Source organism: Elephas maximus, chromosome 25 (genome assembly GCF_024166365.1).
Source record: "Elephas maximus indicus isolate mEleMax1 chromosome 25, mEleMax1 primary haplotype, whole genome shotgun sequence".
Classification (NCBI taxonomy): Eukaryota; Metazoa; Chordata; class Mammalia; order Proboscidea; family Elephantidae; genus Elephas; species Elephas maximus.
Window position 1 is genome coordinate 28394925 of NC_064843.1, and position 17360 is coordinate 28412284.

At 38.7% G+C, this 17360-nt stretch overlaps 1 protein-coding gene across 2 annotated transcripts in view; it reads right to left on the minus strand.

Moving 5' to 3' along the window:
- TOP1 (DNA topoisomerase I) overlaps window positions 1-17360 on the minus strand; it is a 90811-nt gene that overhangs the window by 71934 nt on the left and 1517 nt on the right. The window lies entirely within an intron of this gene.

The following is a 17360-nucleotide window of genomic DNA, read 5'->3' on the forward strand; positions in this document are numbered from 1 at the left end:
CCTTCAAGAGCTAAAAAGGCTACCAACTAACATGAAAAAAGTCCTGTGAGCTTCCTGTGATATACCCAAACTCCATGCAGTCAGGTAAGCAAATTGGCACTTGCTCATTAATCCAGAGGATTAGCAAATTTAATCTGTAAAGGGACAAGTAGTAAAACAGTTTAGCCTTTGTGGGCCACATATTGTGTCACATGTACTCAATTCTGCCTCTGTAGCAAAACAGGCAGCCATGCACGGATCATATGTAAACAAATGAGTGTGGCCATGTTCCAATAAAACTTTATGAACACTGGAATTTTAATTCTATAATTTTCATGTTACAAAATATTATTCTCCTTTTGATTTACATTTAAAAATGTAAAGACCATTCTTAGCTTGTGAGCCATACAAAAGCAGGCATTGTTTGCTGAACTCTGCACAAATCAATAGTAACTAGAAACTAACAAAATGTCCCTTTCTCAAGTTCAGTGTATAACTGAAGAATATTCCCTATAACTACAACTCCTATTAAGCCTTCTACTAAAGGATATCCAGGCTAAGCCTAGCCCCCACCTCCCTCCTTCCTTTAAAGAGCCTATGAATGATCATTAATCACCTTGATTTGGAAGTGGTTAAAATCTACCACTGCTCGGCAAAACTAGGCAAAACGAGACAAATCACATGAATGAGAATGCTGAAGAGGAGCCCAATGCAGGGCCTACTGCTAGTTCTGCTTGTAAACAGCAAGCTATTTAAATTTGTTACTTTTTCTTTAAAATGAGAACATCATGCTTGTTCAAACAATGGTGACCACCTCTGATTAAATTCCTGGGTAAATAAGCAGACTTCAGGGATCCTTCTAAAATAAGTGGGTTTCTGGTTAATCCTTACCAAAAAGATCCCTTTTCTTGACTACTCAAATAGAGGTTTTACTGATTTCTGGAATATTCAGCTCCAAACCAAGCTGAACTGCTACAAAATAAACTATCAAGGAGTCTCTGCTGCATAGGCAGGCCAAGCTTTCCTTAATAGGGGAAGAATTACACATTAAAGTGCTGCAGAGCTCACCAATGATACTAGTCTATTACGGATCCATCATAAATGAAGGCCAAGTCCTCTAAGAGATGAGAACCCTTCATCTGATGCCACATGGGTAGTTCCACTGCTGCCTAGAACTCCCAGGAGGCAAGTGAGTCATCCAAGCTCCCCTTTACCTTGTTTTGTGTCATATGTAAGAACTCAGGCTGTGGCATGAGAGAGACCTAGATGAGCCTCCCAGCTCTGGTGCTTACAATTACACAGCCTTGAGCCAGTTAACACCTGAGCCTCACTTTCTTCAATAGTAAAGTGGAAATACTAATGTTAACTACCTCATGATTGATAAGCAAGAGTGCAGAATACTTGAGACATTGCCTGGAACACAACACAGTACTAATGTTCAAATATCAGCTATTTCATTCTTATTCCAGTTCCTTCTTCTACCCTAAAACAACTCATAATTTGACACTAAACCTACAGAGCCCAAATCTGTTCTTAGTCTTTAAGCAACTGACTCAAGCTGTTATCTGAGATCTTATTTGTCCACTATGTATCAGTGGTCCTCATAGAGGCCAAGGTTACAATCCCATTTTGTTTCATCAGACTGGCAGTAATGTATGTCTATTGTAATATACTTCATGTGCATGCTGGGATAGTGAGAAGAGGATCCCGAATCGGGTGAAGAAGCTGAGTTCTGGTCTGCTTTTTTACTATAAGCAGCGCGTTGGGTGAGTTAAGTCTCTTGGGTGCTTTTTACATGTCTGTATAATCTTAGATTCTCTACCACTTTATAGTCAGCCATACACTTACTACTAATTACAATTTAACAAATGTGAATTAACTTTTTGTTTTATGCAACATGCTAAAAACTAATTTCAAATGAGGTTGTGGACTACTACCAACCATTTTAAAGGATACTGAGCAATAATGGTGTTTATAATGCAAGATAACCTGTTTCATCAAGTGCAAAATGGACATGACCTACCTACCCTAATAGTAGCTGAGATAAAATGAGAAATTTCTCTTTATTCTTCAATCACAAGACGTAAATATGGAATTTTTTACTCTTATGTCCGAAAGTAATTAACCAGTACAGGACCCTTAAGATGGGCACTTGCATTTCACGTACTCCTCTGCAGTGAGTCATGTTTTCACAAGGACACTCTTGCACTGAAAATGCTTTTCCTTTTCCAGGAGGGAGAACTTAAAAGGGAAAATGGACTTGTTTAACCTGAAAATGTACCTTGCTCAGGCCAGCTCAATTAGGGCAGGCCCGTTCCTGCAGGCTTGTCCTCCTTTGCTTCTATTCAGTAAGCCCCTAATGTCTGGGAAGTAGTGAAAACACAAATTTCCTGTCCAGAAATCCACAGCTCAGCCCGAGCTGCTTTTGTTCCCAGTGGGCACGGGCCTCAGAATGCCCCTATGTCTACCCCTTGTCTGGCCATAAAGGTATCAAATGGGTTGTTTCATGTATCCTATTACCAACTCCACCAAGGGCCTTCTCTGTCTACAGTATGACTGGACTGTGCTTCACAAGCATGGCCATTCTCTGGGAGACTAGCTGTAGTAAGAGTCAGCCTGTAACACCACCTACCAAACTAATTATAACATATATACATATGCATATATACGGAAACCCTAGTGCCCAGTGATTAAGTGCTACAGCTGTTAACCAAGAGGTCGGCAGTTTGAATCCACCAGGCGCTCCTTGGAAACTTTATGAAGTAGTTCTACTCTGTCTTATGGTGTCGCTATGAGTCAGAGTTGACTCAACAGCAATGGGTTTTATGGGTTTATACATATACATATATATATATATATGGAAATCCTGGTGGCATTGTGGTTAAGTGCTAAGGCTACTAACCAAAAGGTCAGGAGTTCGAATCTACCAGGTGCTCCTTGGAAACTCTATGAGATAGTTCTACCCTGTCCTATAGGATCGCTATGAGTCATAATCGACTCGGCGGCAGCAGGTTTGGTTTTCTTGGTTTTTATGTAATATATAAAAATATATTATATATATGTAATATATATTTTATTTTACATCGTATACAATATATTTTTTACAAATAGAAGAAGGCTTTCTGGTGATAATCATGTAACTGGCTCCTTAAAGACTTTTATGTTCCAAAGGACCACCCCCCCACACACACACATTATGAATTACTTCAGCTTCACAGATAAAAAGAAATACAAGTGCTGAACAAGTACTGAACCCTACCCATGGGTCTTATGAAAGAACAAGAAACACTACTAAGAGGCTAAATTACTACAAAACTAGTTTTAGGTTTCCTATAAATGTCAGGACTATAGAACTTCACCAGAAACTTTATTTTAATTAGTCAACTTAATCTCATTCTTGTCAGTTATTTGACTTTGGAGATATAGTAGTATCGGTGCTACCAGGAGCTTTTATATAGATTGTACTTAATCCTCACAATTACGAAGTAGCTATTCCTACTTTATGGAACTGCTGGTGGAAGTGTTATGGCTGCTAACCAACAGGTTGGCAGTTCAAATCTGCCAGGGGCTCCTTGGAAACTCTATGAGGCAGTTCTACTCTGTCCTATAGGGTCGCTATGAGTCGGAATTGACTCAACGGCACTGGGTTTTGTTTTGTTTTTTTGTTATTCCTAACTTTACAGATAAGAAAAGTAGGACCAGAGTTGTGACTTGTTCAAAGCCACACAGCTAACAAGAGTTGAGCCAAAGTTTATCCACCTCTAAAGTCTATATTTTTTCATTGGTGAGCAGGTAGACTGTGTCTACTGTCTTTCATTAGGTGAGGAAAAAAATGAAGCTGAACTTCAAATCCTGCTCTATTCTAGTAGTTCTGAAACTTTAGTATGCATCAGATCACCTGGTGGACTTGTTAAAACCCAGACGGCTGAGCCCTCACACCCAGAGTTTGAGTCAGTACGTCTGGATGAGGCTCAAGAATTTAAATTTCCAACAAATTCTCAAATGCTGCTGATGCTGCTGATCAGGAGACTACATGGCAACCAGTACTCTGTTCAACACTGCCATTTCAGCTAGTGCCTTTGGTAGCTACAGATCCCAGTTAACTTAATCTAAAGGTAATGACCTCCATAGTCTGGATCCACTAAGCTATGCTAATATCCCTAACTTACCTTCTGAAGCCCTGCCTTAACCTCACTAGAAATATTAGCATGACAACACTCACTCTGTGCTCTGCTTAGTCACCCAATCCTAAAAGATGGCACTGGGATTAAAAGGCTTGTTAAATATGGAAGTAGGAAAAAGTACTAGGATTCTGATGAAACAGAAGATAAAACAGCAGCAAAGGTAGTTAACTACTCAGCTATTTCAATAATCAATTATCAAACTTTTATAAACACTGAAAAACACTGTGTTCTGCTCCTTTAAAAAAATCCTGTAAGCTCAGTAGCTCAATCAATAAAAAAAACAAGTTGCCCTTGAGTCAATTCCAACTTACGGTGACCCCATGCGTTGAAAGATAGAACTGCACTCCACAGGGTTTTCGAGGCTGGACCTTTTGGAAGATCGCCAGACCTTTCTTCTGAGGCAACACTGGATGGGTTCGAACCACCAACTTTTCAGTTACTAGGCAAGTGTTTATCTGCTTGCACCACCCACAGACTAGCTTGACCAACAGGACACTTTAATCAAATGAAGCCAAGTAAGATAATCAAGTCCATAAAGACCAGTTTCTTTCTCCAAAGGTGATTTTATGGTCACCTGCATTTATCGGAATCATTTGGGACTGTTAAGGGTATATTAAAAATGCAATTTCTCAGTACCCTTCACTACAGAATCAACTTCTAGCAGTGAGATTATGACTATGCCTTTTACCAAGCACCTCCTGGTGAGCCTTGTATGTATTAGTCTGAGGACAACTGAATGAAAACTAGTGAAAAACTCAATGTTTCCCACTTCATCTTCAACTAGCTGTTGAATTAAGGGACAAAAGAGCTCTCATTTCCCAACTTAAACATTTGTTGAAAGCACTGACCACGTAGGATAAGATAGTGTCCTTGGCCACTTCCTAATAAGTAAGCAAAACATACAAATTTCTAGAGAATAGAATGAAAAATTGCAAGAGAGAATCAAAGGTTCAGTGGAAGCCAGAGAAAAGTGAATAATTCTGGCTTGGGTTTAGGCAGTGACTATGGACAAGCTTCACTGGAAAGGAAACTGAGTATCTCTCTACTACGAGGCTCTGGGATGTTTCTAGCTCTCAAGGAGTTCACAATACTTAGCACCTTCCTAAAAATAAGCAGTAAAATGGAGAAGTGTTAGGTATACCTACCTATCTAAACCTTACCAATTCTTAATGATTAAAAAACATTCCAGGGTAAATGTGCAGGAAATAACATGATCTTAGAGGTGTGGGGGAAGAATGCACACTGAACTTTATTTCTGGGAAATAAGGATGGGGTTTGCTGTAGGTCTTAAAAATCAAATTTTCAATAAATGTACTTAGCATGATTATCACTTTTGCACAGTAGCACCTACCTTTGTGCAGTCAGTATAGGTTTTAGTTGACATTCTGCTAGTCTTCTACAAGTACTTTTTGTTTCCAGTCATTTATGGCCACAATTCATCATACTGTACTACAACTTTAAACTATGCCTCTAAAAATTTTAGCTCACCACAGTGTCTGAGACCAAAATTCTAGATTCGCTCCAGTCTTAGAGTAGTAAATGGGTGAAGGACCTGAATAGGCATTTCACCAAAGAGGACGTATCTTGAGGCCACCAAACACATTAAAAGATGTTCAACATCATTAGCCATCAGAGATTTAAATCGAAACCACACTGAGATACCATTTCACTCCCACTAGGATGGCTAAGATTAAAAAAAAAAAAACAGAAAATAAGGAATGCTGGCAAAGACATGGGGAAACTGGAACCCTTATCCATTGCTAGTGGGAATGCAAAATGGCACAGATGTGGAGAAGAGTGTGGCAGTTCCTCAAAAAACTAAAAATAGAACTACCATATGACCCAGCAATTACACTCTTACAAAAACTTGAAAGCAGACTCAGACTTGTACACCAATGTTCACTGCAGCACTATGCATAAAAGCCAAAAGGTGGAAACAACCTAAATGGCCATCAATAGATGAATGGATAAACAAAACGTGGTACATACGTACAAGGCAATACTACTCAGCCAGTAGGAGGTAAGAAGTCTTGATACATGCTATATAATATGAATGGAGCTTGAAGACATTACATTGAGTGAAATAAGTCAACCACAAAATGACAAATACATACTAAAAAATAAGAAAAATGTATAGACCAAAGTTTATTAGTGGTAACCAGGAGTGGGGGTGGGAGTTAATGGTGACAGAAAAACTGCATTAAGGGTAGGGTTGCAGAGCCAATTACTGTAATTGCTGTCAATAAGTTATACACCTGTAAAAAGCTGAATTGGCAAAATTGTATGACAGATATATTTACAACAACAACGAAGAGAGTAGCTGCTAAGGCTGCTCATGTACAACCAAAAAAACCTCCTGGGATTTGGTTCCTTGGTTTGGAGGTTTAGGGTCATGGTTTCACGGGACATCTCAGTTAATTGTCCTAACATATTTTGTGCTTTTGTTCTACCTCCTATTTTGTTGCATAGCATCTGGGGTCTTAAAAGCTTGCAAGAGGCCACCCAAGGCACAAATGGTCTCTATTTGCTTGGAGCAACATAAGGAGGAGTCAGGAATAGGAGGAAGAAATGGAATGTGTGGCTAATTGCCTCCATTAACAAGTGCCTCCTTTGCCATGAGACCAGAAGAACTGGATGGTACCTGGCTACCATTACCACACATTTTGATCAAAGATTCCACAGAAAAATCCTGATCAAAAGAGGGAAAATGCAAACAGAATTTCACATTTTCATGGACTCCAGACTTTCTGGAGCCATGGAAGTTGGATAAACCCCTTAAACTATTGCCCTGAGAGTCTTTAAACCTTAAATCAAACACATTCCCTGAAGTCTTAAAAACCAAACAAAGAAAATTGGTATGATGGCTAATACTAATTTAACTAGTAAAAAATGTCTGCCTTGAGCATTGTGCTCTTTTAGGGACTATCTACATGGGATCAAAATGATTAACAGCAACTCAAAAGAACAGATAAGAATCTTAGGGGGCAGGAAGCTTGTTAATGGAGATGAACAACTTGGAAAAGGAAGGTGAAAACGGTTGCACAACTCAAAGATTGTAATCTGTGTCACTGAATAGTACATGGAGAAATAGTTGAACTGGTGTATGTTTGCTGTACATATTCTCCACAACTACAGTCATGCGTCACTTAATGTCCAGGATATATTCTATGAAAGAGGACATTATGTGATTTGGACATTGTACAAACACCATATCCTATATAGGCAATCCCTGGGTTAGGAACGCCCGACTTACCTACAACCCGTAGTTAAGAACCAACCCCCGTAAAGCCTATTATATTAAAAATTCAAGGTGCAAACAATAGTTCATAATAACAAACAGGTGCTACTTTGTGACATGCATCAAAACATTATTATTATTACTGTATTATGTTAAAGATGTTTTAGTGTATCTGGAAGCATTTCATGTCTTTTATGCATAAGATGGTACACTACATAACAAGACAAACATTTGACTAACTGACGTTAGATACGTCTGCTACATCTCGTTCTTCAACTGGGATTTCTGAACTCTACTGTAACCTTACGGGTCCACAGACGTAAATGCAGTCAGACGCTGCCCGATAGATGTTGTGTGGCTCATGGCTGTACAAAAAAAAAAAAGAGTTCTCCAAGGACGGAAAAAAGTTTTACAGTATTTTCAGAACTACAGGGGAGAAAAACTTGAGCTTCTTGCTTGCCCAAATAGAATATTTCTTCACAGAGAAAACCAGTATGCTTTTGCTGATAGACAACTTTTTTGACATTCTGAGATCAGGGTGGTGCTAACATCAATAATGGGCCATAAAGTTCTGAAGAATGGAGAAGATGCCCATTTTTTTATGGAAAAAACCAAAATGATTATGATCAAGCTACCATTACCTGAACTTGTGCTGTCCCTAACCCATCTGGCCCTTGACTTTTGGACTGCTAGACTGGAAGACTTCTCAAAGAACTTGGGTTCCTGGCCTTGGAGGGCTTTCTATTAGGAAATCAGGTCTCAAAGGCCAGCAGTTACAGGGACTAACTAATGTGTGTTCCTCCTCATTCCTTTAGTTTCCTTTCCTGGCTAACTGGAACCATGAAAAGTTAAGAAATAGATGCTGAAGTTTGTTCAATTTCCTTTGAGGATCTTGTTTCTGATTTCTTATTTCTGATTAAATAGCCAAGAGTCACTGACACTGCATCCATTTCCGTAAAAAAGCCCAGACTGTAAGAATAAGGCACAGAAAGTCTAACACTTAGTTTCTATCACTTTTCTAGTATTCAAGTCACTGTTAAGTAATACCGCTATGCACTCTGCATCTTCCCCTGAGGAGTTTAACAGCTTTAGTGTATGACCCACATCAAGACACTTCAAAGAGGTACTAATAGTTACATATTCTTTATTCCAGGCAATTCAGTTCAAGGATTTAAATTATTTTAAACCTATACTCGAATTAAGCTACTGTCACAGGAACTGTCGTAGAGAATGTGAGCATTTCTAGTCATCCTGACAATCTACCTGTTCAGAGAAACTTGGAAACTACTTTTCTACAATTCATGCAACACAGCTGTCTGACACAAAAAGATACTAGGAAATAAGTATACAGAATTCAACTTTAAACAGTTTCTTCTATTACAAGTGAAAAGGTTTAACAGGCATATTTGATAACCTAAAAAACTATTGTCTAGAACAGTTATAAAATTAGTACGTGGACATCTTTAGAAATCTAAGTTTCTAGGTTTCTAATTTCTTTAATGGGGAGAAAAAAAAAAAACCTTGATTTTGAACAAATGGAGATGTCACCTTCTTTCACTGATAGTGAAACGTTAACTGTCAGAAAGTACCTCCCATCCCCATTCACCCTGGTATGACAGGAGCCATTATACTGAGGTCCAGTAAAAAATCGGGAACCTCAAAAGAGGAAGTGTACCTACCTACAACTTACTGACTTCAACGCATTCACCCTGAGATCCGTAAGAGTTTTGTCTTGTTCACCTGTGTCTAGTAGTTACATTTCACATTTCAATGTCTGAATACATGAACGTAGCAACCTAAATTTTCGGTTTTATAATTTAACACAAATTTTTTAGCTTCCAAAATAAGTTTCTAAATACCACACTATCCCAAGGGCAAAGGGGAAAAATTACTTTTAAACTGTAAATAAATTTATGAGAAACAAAGCGGTTTGTACACATTAGGTGCTTTTCACTAAGTGAGTGAAGTTGTCATAAAGCCAAAGCAAGTCAGTACCCTCCTGAGCCAACCTGTCTCAGATTCACAGCAAAGGGATCATATTCAAGCCTCTCTAGTGATCCCCCCTGCACAACCCTCATCTTAGGTAAAAATCTCACAGTAGACATATACTCAAATTTAAAGATATTAAAGATGCCCCCTTTGAATAAAAGACTAATAAAGCAATTTCTGAAAAAGATGCTTGTTTTTCTTTGGTTGATTTATTTTTTTTTAGCATTGGCAAGGAACTAAAATTTTATTCTAAGCTTCATCTTTCATAAAGTAATCCTCACATGCTCTTTAATCTTGTATGGTTAAGTATTATACCTACTCTACAGATGAAGAACTAAGGCTCTGAGATTAACTTGTTCAAAGACCTAGCTATTGAAGAGAAGATGAACTCAAATTCTAATTCACTTGACTCAAAGTCTCTGTCCTTCCCACTATATCATGGTTGCCTGATTTTGGCGTAGGGGAAGGACCACCCCCACCCTTGACTTCATTCACATTCTACACCAAAGAAAACTGGTATGAGAAAGAGGTCCACGCGTTGAAGATTTTAAAATCCAAACCTCTGTGGATGTTCTCCTTATATACTGAGGGTGATAAAGCCATGCAGTATTAATATTCATCTCCCCAGTTTTTTTTTCATATACTTTAAGAACCACATTCTCCTGTGACATTTATTCTTGAAGACTTTGAAAAAGTAGAAGACCCTATTCTGTAATTTTTATTCTACAAAATTATTTTCTCTCGCCCACCTTTAATTGAATATTAATTTTGAAGTCTATTCTTGTTGCAAGGAGCCCTAGTAGGGCAATGATTAAGCACTGGCCTCCTAACCAACAGATCAGCAATTTAAACCCAGCAGCGAGTTCCTCCGTTCCCCAGAAGAAAAGATCTGGTGATCTGCTTCCATAAAGATCACGGTCTAGGAAACCCTATGGGGCAGTTCTGCTCTGTTACAAGTGCTCTGAGTTGGAGCTGACTGGACAGCACACAACCACAACTTCTGTCGTGATGCTTCTATGGTGGTCCTTTTGATCAATGGTATAAGGTCTCTAATAAGAGCCGTTAGGCTTAATCTATTGGACATTGGTGAATATAACCCTAAAGGATTTTGCTTTATTTCCTTTAAGTAAAAAGTAGCACTTCCAAAATAACAAGTTCAAGACTATTTGGTATTAGTGAGAATTATGAGCTGTTATTTAACTCCTACTGACTATACAAATTTTGTTCATATAATTTCCAAATGCCTATACTCATACACAACTGTTAGCAAGGAGTTTGCGACTAAATTCTCACAGTGAAACGTCATTTAAGGTGTTCTTGTTCCCAAGAATTATTACTTTACAGGAGTTGTGTTGCTCCCTTTAAGCAACCATTTGAATAAGTGGAAAATTAAGGTATCTCAGATTTGTTCTGAGTCTTTTCAATTAAAAAGGGGGGATGGTCTTTGAAAAAAATATATGGGCCTAAAACATATTGAGTTTCATGATTTAAAAAAAATCACAAATAATGATCTCAGTATTTCACTTACTAAATGCATCTAAAAGGTAAGGCTCTGGATATCTTCGACAACAACAAAAAATCCACAGTTCTATTAAATGGCTGAGAAATTAGCCACATCAACAGAATTCCATCATTTCTGAGGCTTTCTTCTCCATCGCTGGAAGTTCAATGATCAATTTGTCTTAGACTTGTTTTTGGAAAAGCAGGAAATATACACATTTGGCTCTTACTTAGTCCAAACCTAGAAACAGTTATACCACCTTTTAATACCAATATTAATTAAACACATAGAATAAGCAATTGCTTTATAACTGGAAGAGATCAGTGTAGGCTATGCACTTCGTTAACCAACTCTTTGCTGTGTAATTTTCATGAAGATTTAAAATGTTAACAGGGAATACCACAGAGGGACAGAGTCACCCACATTGTTACCTCAAACACAACAAACTAAAGTTCGGTTTCAGAGTAGAAGCTAGCTGACCAAAGTTTAAATCTGAAAGCGTGTGGACAGAGAGGCATTTTCATATACACATTTAATCTTTGACAGCTTGTGCTGCATAGAAATATTATCCTCGTTTATAGACGACAAAACAAGATTCAAGTGCCCAGGCCAGGTTTCATTGTTAACAGGGACTTATCTAGGTTATTCTGATTTTTATTCCAATTTTCTATTTTACTGCAGCTGCTCAAAAGCCTAGTATCTCTCCCCACAGCTTCCCTTGTCACCACCTATACCCTTCAATGTCAGGCTGGTGCCAGCTCTAATACCAAAGCATCTGCTGAAGACGTAACATTCCAAGTACAAGGGGTCCAGGCTATCTGTAAAAAAAAATTGAGGGCAGACTGTAACATCTGTGTTAGAAGTTTACCAATTACAGCTTGAGTAGGGTTTCAGTCTCTGGACCAGGGCAGTATGCTACCAAAAAGGGGAAGTGGGAAGGGGCAAAAAGAAGAAAAGTTTTCCTTTCCTAGTTTCTAGTTCTCCCATAAGCCTCTGCAATCCGTACTATCCCCATTAAATTGAGATTTAATATGTATAAAAATGGAGTGTCTAGTAAGCACTCAAAATTAGTTCCCTTCCTCCCACTTCCCCTTCTGTTGCTGAGCAAGGGCTCAGCTGACTATGAAATGAAGGAGATCCTTTATAGGAGCTGGGTGAAACAAGGGGTCTTAGCCAACGAGATACGCAAGTGAACATGACCTGGATCCTGAAGCCCGCTGGATCAGTCTTCAGTCCAACCAGTAATAAGCCCACGGAACTTTATAAATCTGGACTTTTACTAAGTGACAAAATGGTGCATTATTCTAGTACACACCTAACTTCCAACATAAAACCTTTTCTTTGTAAATTCCAAACAGCCAAAATGTCTCCCCAGAAAACGTCCTCGGCATCTATCTTTGTTAAGTTGTGCAAAGGAAAAAAAAAAAAAAAGTACGTGGGAACAAAGGTTGGCTGGTTTGTTTTTAAAATACAGGAAAATGTCAGAATACCCAGGAATCTGTTAAATTTGTTCTCGACATCATGGACAACAACAAAGACAGGAGAACTAAAGTCTACAATATTGCTGACTGCTTTTATACCTTTTGTTGGAGTTCATCTAGGTGTATCTCAGGAGTGCTAAGGAACTGAGTTCTTTACTTCCTTAAATCCACAAAAACAAAAAAAGCTAGCTTCAAAGGCTCAGAGAGGGCACTAAAGAACTGGTAATGACACAGCCCCACCACAAATCTGATAGGGAGGAGCAGAAAGGAGACGTAAATAAAAATATTAACTATATTGTTGTTGTGTGCTGTCAAGTCCATTCTGACTCACACACATTTCAGAAAAATTCTCAAGTACAATACATAAAGGTAAAGGTAGCAGGGAAATAAGTGAAAGGATCTGAAAACTTAGGAGAACAATCAAAAATAAATAACTACCAAAAAGAAATTACAACTAAAGTTGCCTATCTCCCCCTGGAGTTTCTTCCTTTATTAAAATTTGGACACATAAATGATACTCAGATACAGATAAAGACACTGAATATACGCTTTGATATGGATGGCCTTGCTTGATGATATTACAATCTTCAGTATACCCCAGATATCAGCAATGTCACCTCTGTGAGTTTGAAAAGTATTTAAGATATTAAACACATAGAATAAAAATTATGTTCAACAACATGTAGTTGCTGTGAAATCATTTCAGCAAACATCCATTTCCTAGAACACTATCAAAAATACCATTAATATCTAACAGATATTCAGCTATATATAAGCTTTTCCCACCTCATCAAGCTGCTGGCCACCTTGCCAGCCCTCCTTCTCCACGGTACCGAGGCCCTAGCCTAGGCTATCAACAGCGGGCACACCGCCTGCACCTACTCAGACCAAGCGGGGGAGGAGAAAGGGCCAGCAAAATGCTAATTTTTCCATGCCAACAGCCTCTATTTTAGATTTCCTACTACAGTTACTGGCTTGGAGCCATGAGGACGGAAAACTGCTTCTCTAACTGCAAATTTACAAGGCAAGGAAACAGGGAGAAAACACTTGTTCCAAATATTACTACTTCAAGTTTAAATACAATCTGAAAGCTTTCTTTTAACACAATACCCCACTTCTTCAGGGGCAAGCCTGGAACTTGGCCCATCCTAAACCTTTCACCTTAAGAAATCAAATTCCGTTTGCCCAAATGCCCTTATTATGCAAAACTAATGGTTTCAAAATAATAAAGGGACAGTCAAATAATCTAAATCACAGGACACAGAAAATTCACTAAAGTGACTCTTGTCTACCTCCAAATGCAACAAATTGACTATACTTTACTGTTCCTTATTTCTTTCAGGGCCCCCCCCCACCCCGCCAAATACTCCTTTGAAGCATTCCTATAGCCACATTCAAAAGAAAATAATTACATGTAAATTCATTTATCAAAGGGAATTTGAACTTTACTGACTGTACGTATGGCAAAAGTTATTAAACATCTGTAAAATACATACGCACTCACACGTCAGTATCATCTGAAGGCTCCAAAAATTAAAAACACCCAGAAAGTACAAAATAATTTCGCATCCTATTAGCGGCAGCAGAGAACCATTATTGTAAGTGATATGTAACATGTATAAAGTTTTTCTAACACATTTACAGGCTCAAAAGTCAGACATTTTTATGCATCACCCTCCCCTCCCACCCCATTGAAAACAAACAAAAACTGTCAGTTAATACCACAGCCCAATTTTGGAATATAAGCTTTAAAATGTTAGTTAAAATAAACCCTGGCACTCATATAGACGGGTACTAATTTACTATGCCCCAGGGCAAATTAATGAATCTCTCTTTCAAATACAATTCCCCATTTTTACGCTGACAGTGAGGAAAAAAAGTCAGACTCAACCTCCCCTCCTCCCCGCTACTATTGGTTAAAATGAGATTAGGGTACTGACCCTGGGTTCCTATTTTCCATTTTACCTTACCCACTGACCAAAGAAAATTAGGAGTTGGTGACAGTAATATCTAGTTTTCACCTTTCAGACCACGAGGTACTTCTGATTCCTTTGGAGTAACTCCTGGACTTGGTTTTACCAGAAGATCTTAGTCTAAAATTTGTTTGTGAGATCTGAGAGAACTTTGAGATCTGCTAGTCATCTAAAAAGCACGTATTGACAGGTAATCGTGTTTCACTGCAAAGTATAATATATTCTACAGCAGCTCACTAATCCTGAAAAGGTGCCCCAAGGAATCTGGCTGCAGTGGAAGGAAAAGACAACAGTGAAGCCGAACGCTTAAATGTTTCTGGACTGGGTCTGAAGATGTGCCACATTTCTTCGGGAGGTGCCATCGCTCTTCAGTTTTAAAAATATGATAGGAATTTTCAAATCACATCATCAGCCTTCCCACCCTCAACCTGTGCCCAACAGCACAAAAGTACAACTACCTGTTAGCATCAGAAACAATTCATACTTAGTCCACTCATCGAATTTAAATCCATCAAGCTAACTAGAACCAACACAAGATGTCAAACCATGAACCAGTAACACTTCCTGGAATAATCACTGAGGAAGTGAAGGATTCACTCATACCAGTGAATCAACATATTACTGATGAGCAGTGCTGGGGGGCAGGGAGCTCCCCAACTTCAAGTCCTGGAAACAACAAAAGGATCACTAACACCCAGCCTGATGTTACCACTACCAACTCTACAGATACACCAAGCAGCCTATACTTATTGTAATCGTGCCTTTAGACCCACTACAGTTAGTGCTACCAACACTTACAAAGGAAGTCTTTTCATCTAGGTAAGAGAGAAGTTACAGCTCTGCTCCTGAAATTCCCAGCTCACTCTCAGTATTACAAATATATTTCACAAAAAGCAGATTTTCCCAGCAGTTGAGTATGGGCCAGAATGTTCTAAATTCCATATTAACTGCAACTAACTACATACTATTGTAAAGTATAGGCTCCAAAGGAAAAACAAGTCTCTTAGACTTAAGGGGCTGAGGGCAGGCAAGATAAAGGATGTTTGATTTTAATACATGAACTTGCACATTTAACCTGTAATACGGGCTACGCCCACTCAAAATCATGCTTAAGCAAACTCCTCTTAATACAAAAATCAATAATGACATGTCTGAACACAATTAAACATTGATTTTTTTTTTAGAAACTGTCTTATCATAGTTAAATAAATCAATCACTAGTTACCAGTATACAACTTGATAGAGCATGCACACAGTTACTAACACATCTTTCTTCTAGATAATATTCAAAAAGATAATTACTCCAGGAATAACATTCTTCTGAGGAGAAAGTAAAGACAGTGAAAGTGTTTCTTCTCTTGAAGGAACACATTTAGCTAAAAAATAAGCAAATGACAAAGTACCAAATCCTTCCCTTTTTTTCTTTTAGACCCCTTTAAGTAAAGATGTGCAGCTTTTAATTTCTTCATACTAGAACCAGTTCTACAGTACAGTGGCTAAACTCACGGGCTTTGGAGTTCACAACTTGCTGCCCTTGGGCAAGCTAGTAAACATACCTAAGCCTCACCTTCCTCATCTATAATATGTAGGTAAATAGTACCTAACTCATAAAGATTCTTCCAAGGATTAAACCAGATAATGCATGGAAAGAGCTGAGAATTGTATCTGACAGATAGTAACTGTTCAATAAATATTAGCTATTACTGCTATTACATGTGTACATATGCTTTCCGAAAGTCTACATGGCCAGTTCATTCCATTCTCTATAAAAACGGCAGTAAGGATCAAAAACCTTTCCAGCCCACTAATGCTCTACATATTCAATAGTTCCTTCGTAGAATTTAGGTTAAGAACTATGGAGGTTCACTTACTCATGAGGATAAAGGGCTGGCTGTTTTTCATTACTAAATACACTACCTACTCAGCCCCGCCTGAAAAGTCACAAGCGTACTTTATTAATTTATTAAAATGCTACCTTTCTCCACGGGAGGTCAAAAGGACTTCCTACATCCTCACCTGCCACATTCTTTCTTTGCTCCCACATCCCAAAGAAACATGCCTTGGGACTGTCTGGACTGCAGGGGCCCTATCTCCTCCCTCTTTTAAAAACCTGACAGGTTGGCTAAACGGGTAGTTAAGAAACACTCCAACCACTGACAATTCTCTCAGGACCTAGTCTCGCACAAGACCCAGCTCAGACATCACCTCCTCCAAAATTTCCCCACCCCCTGACAAAATTAAGTCCCCTATGCTCCCAACACCTTTTGAGTGTAAATATGCCCCAGCACCTACCTTATAATTAACTATTTATGTCTCCTCCAATAGACTGAATTATATGAATTATGTGAAGGCAAGAGTAGTGTTGTGGTGGAAGAAGGTTCAGCTCTAACACTAAGCACAGGGCTTAGCACATATCAGATGCTCAAGAAATGCTACACTTCAACTGGATTCTCTCCTAGTGGAGTGCCATCTCTTGCTGGATGCTCTGCTTCAAATTCTGAACGTAAGACTGCTCTCAGAAGAGCAGGCTGACATGATGGACTGCACTGCTTATTACAACATCAGAAAACCTCTTCATCAGCTTCTCCCATTGGAGAGGTTCCCGGAACCCAAACTCAACTAAGCAGGATTATGTACCATCAGAATCAGTGGGAATTCCCAGCACACTACAAAGGAATACTATCTTCTCCTTCGAAAGGATTGTTGGAATGCCTGCAAGGGTGAGCTTTTTTATTGGAGAATCTACGCTGGGTAACTGAAGAAATACTTGAAAAATAAATGTCTTAATTTGGCTGCAAAGAGTTCAAAAACATGAAAGTCTGGGAAAAGCAAGCTGGCTCTTGGTATCTGGAAACCAGTGGGTTCTGAAAAATGAACAAGAAGCAGGGGTAGGTGCTGGCCACTTTTTCTTCCGATAAATAAAATCTTTTCCTTCCCCACAGTCCAAATGAAAAGGCCCATACACCAGGTCCAGATGAGATGCTCAGTAACCTTTCCTCATAACAAGTACACTAA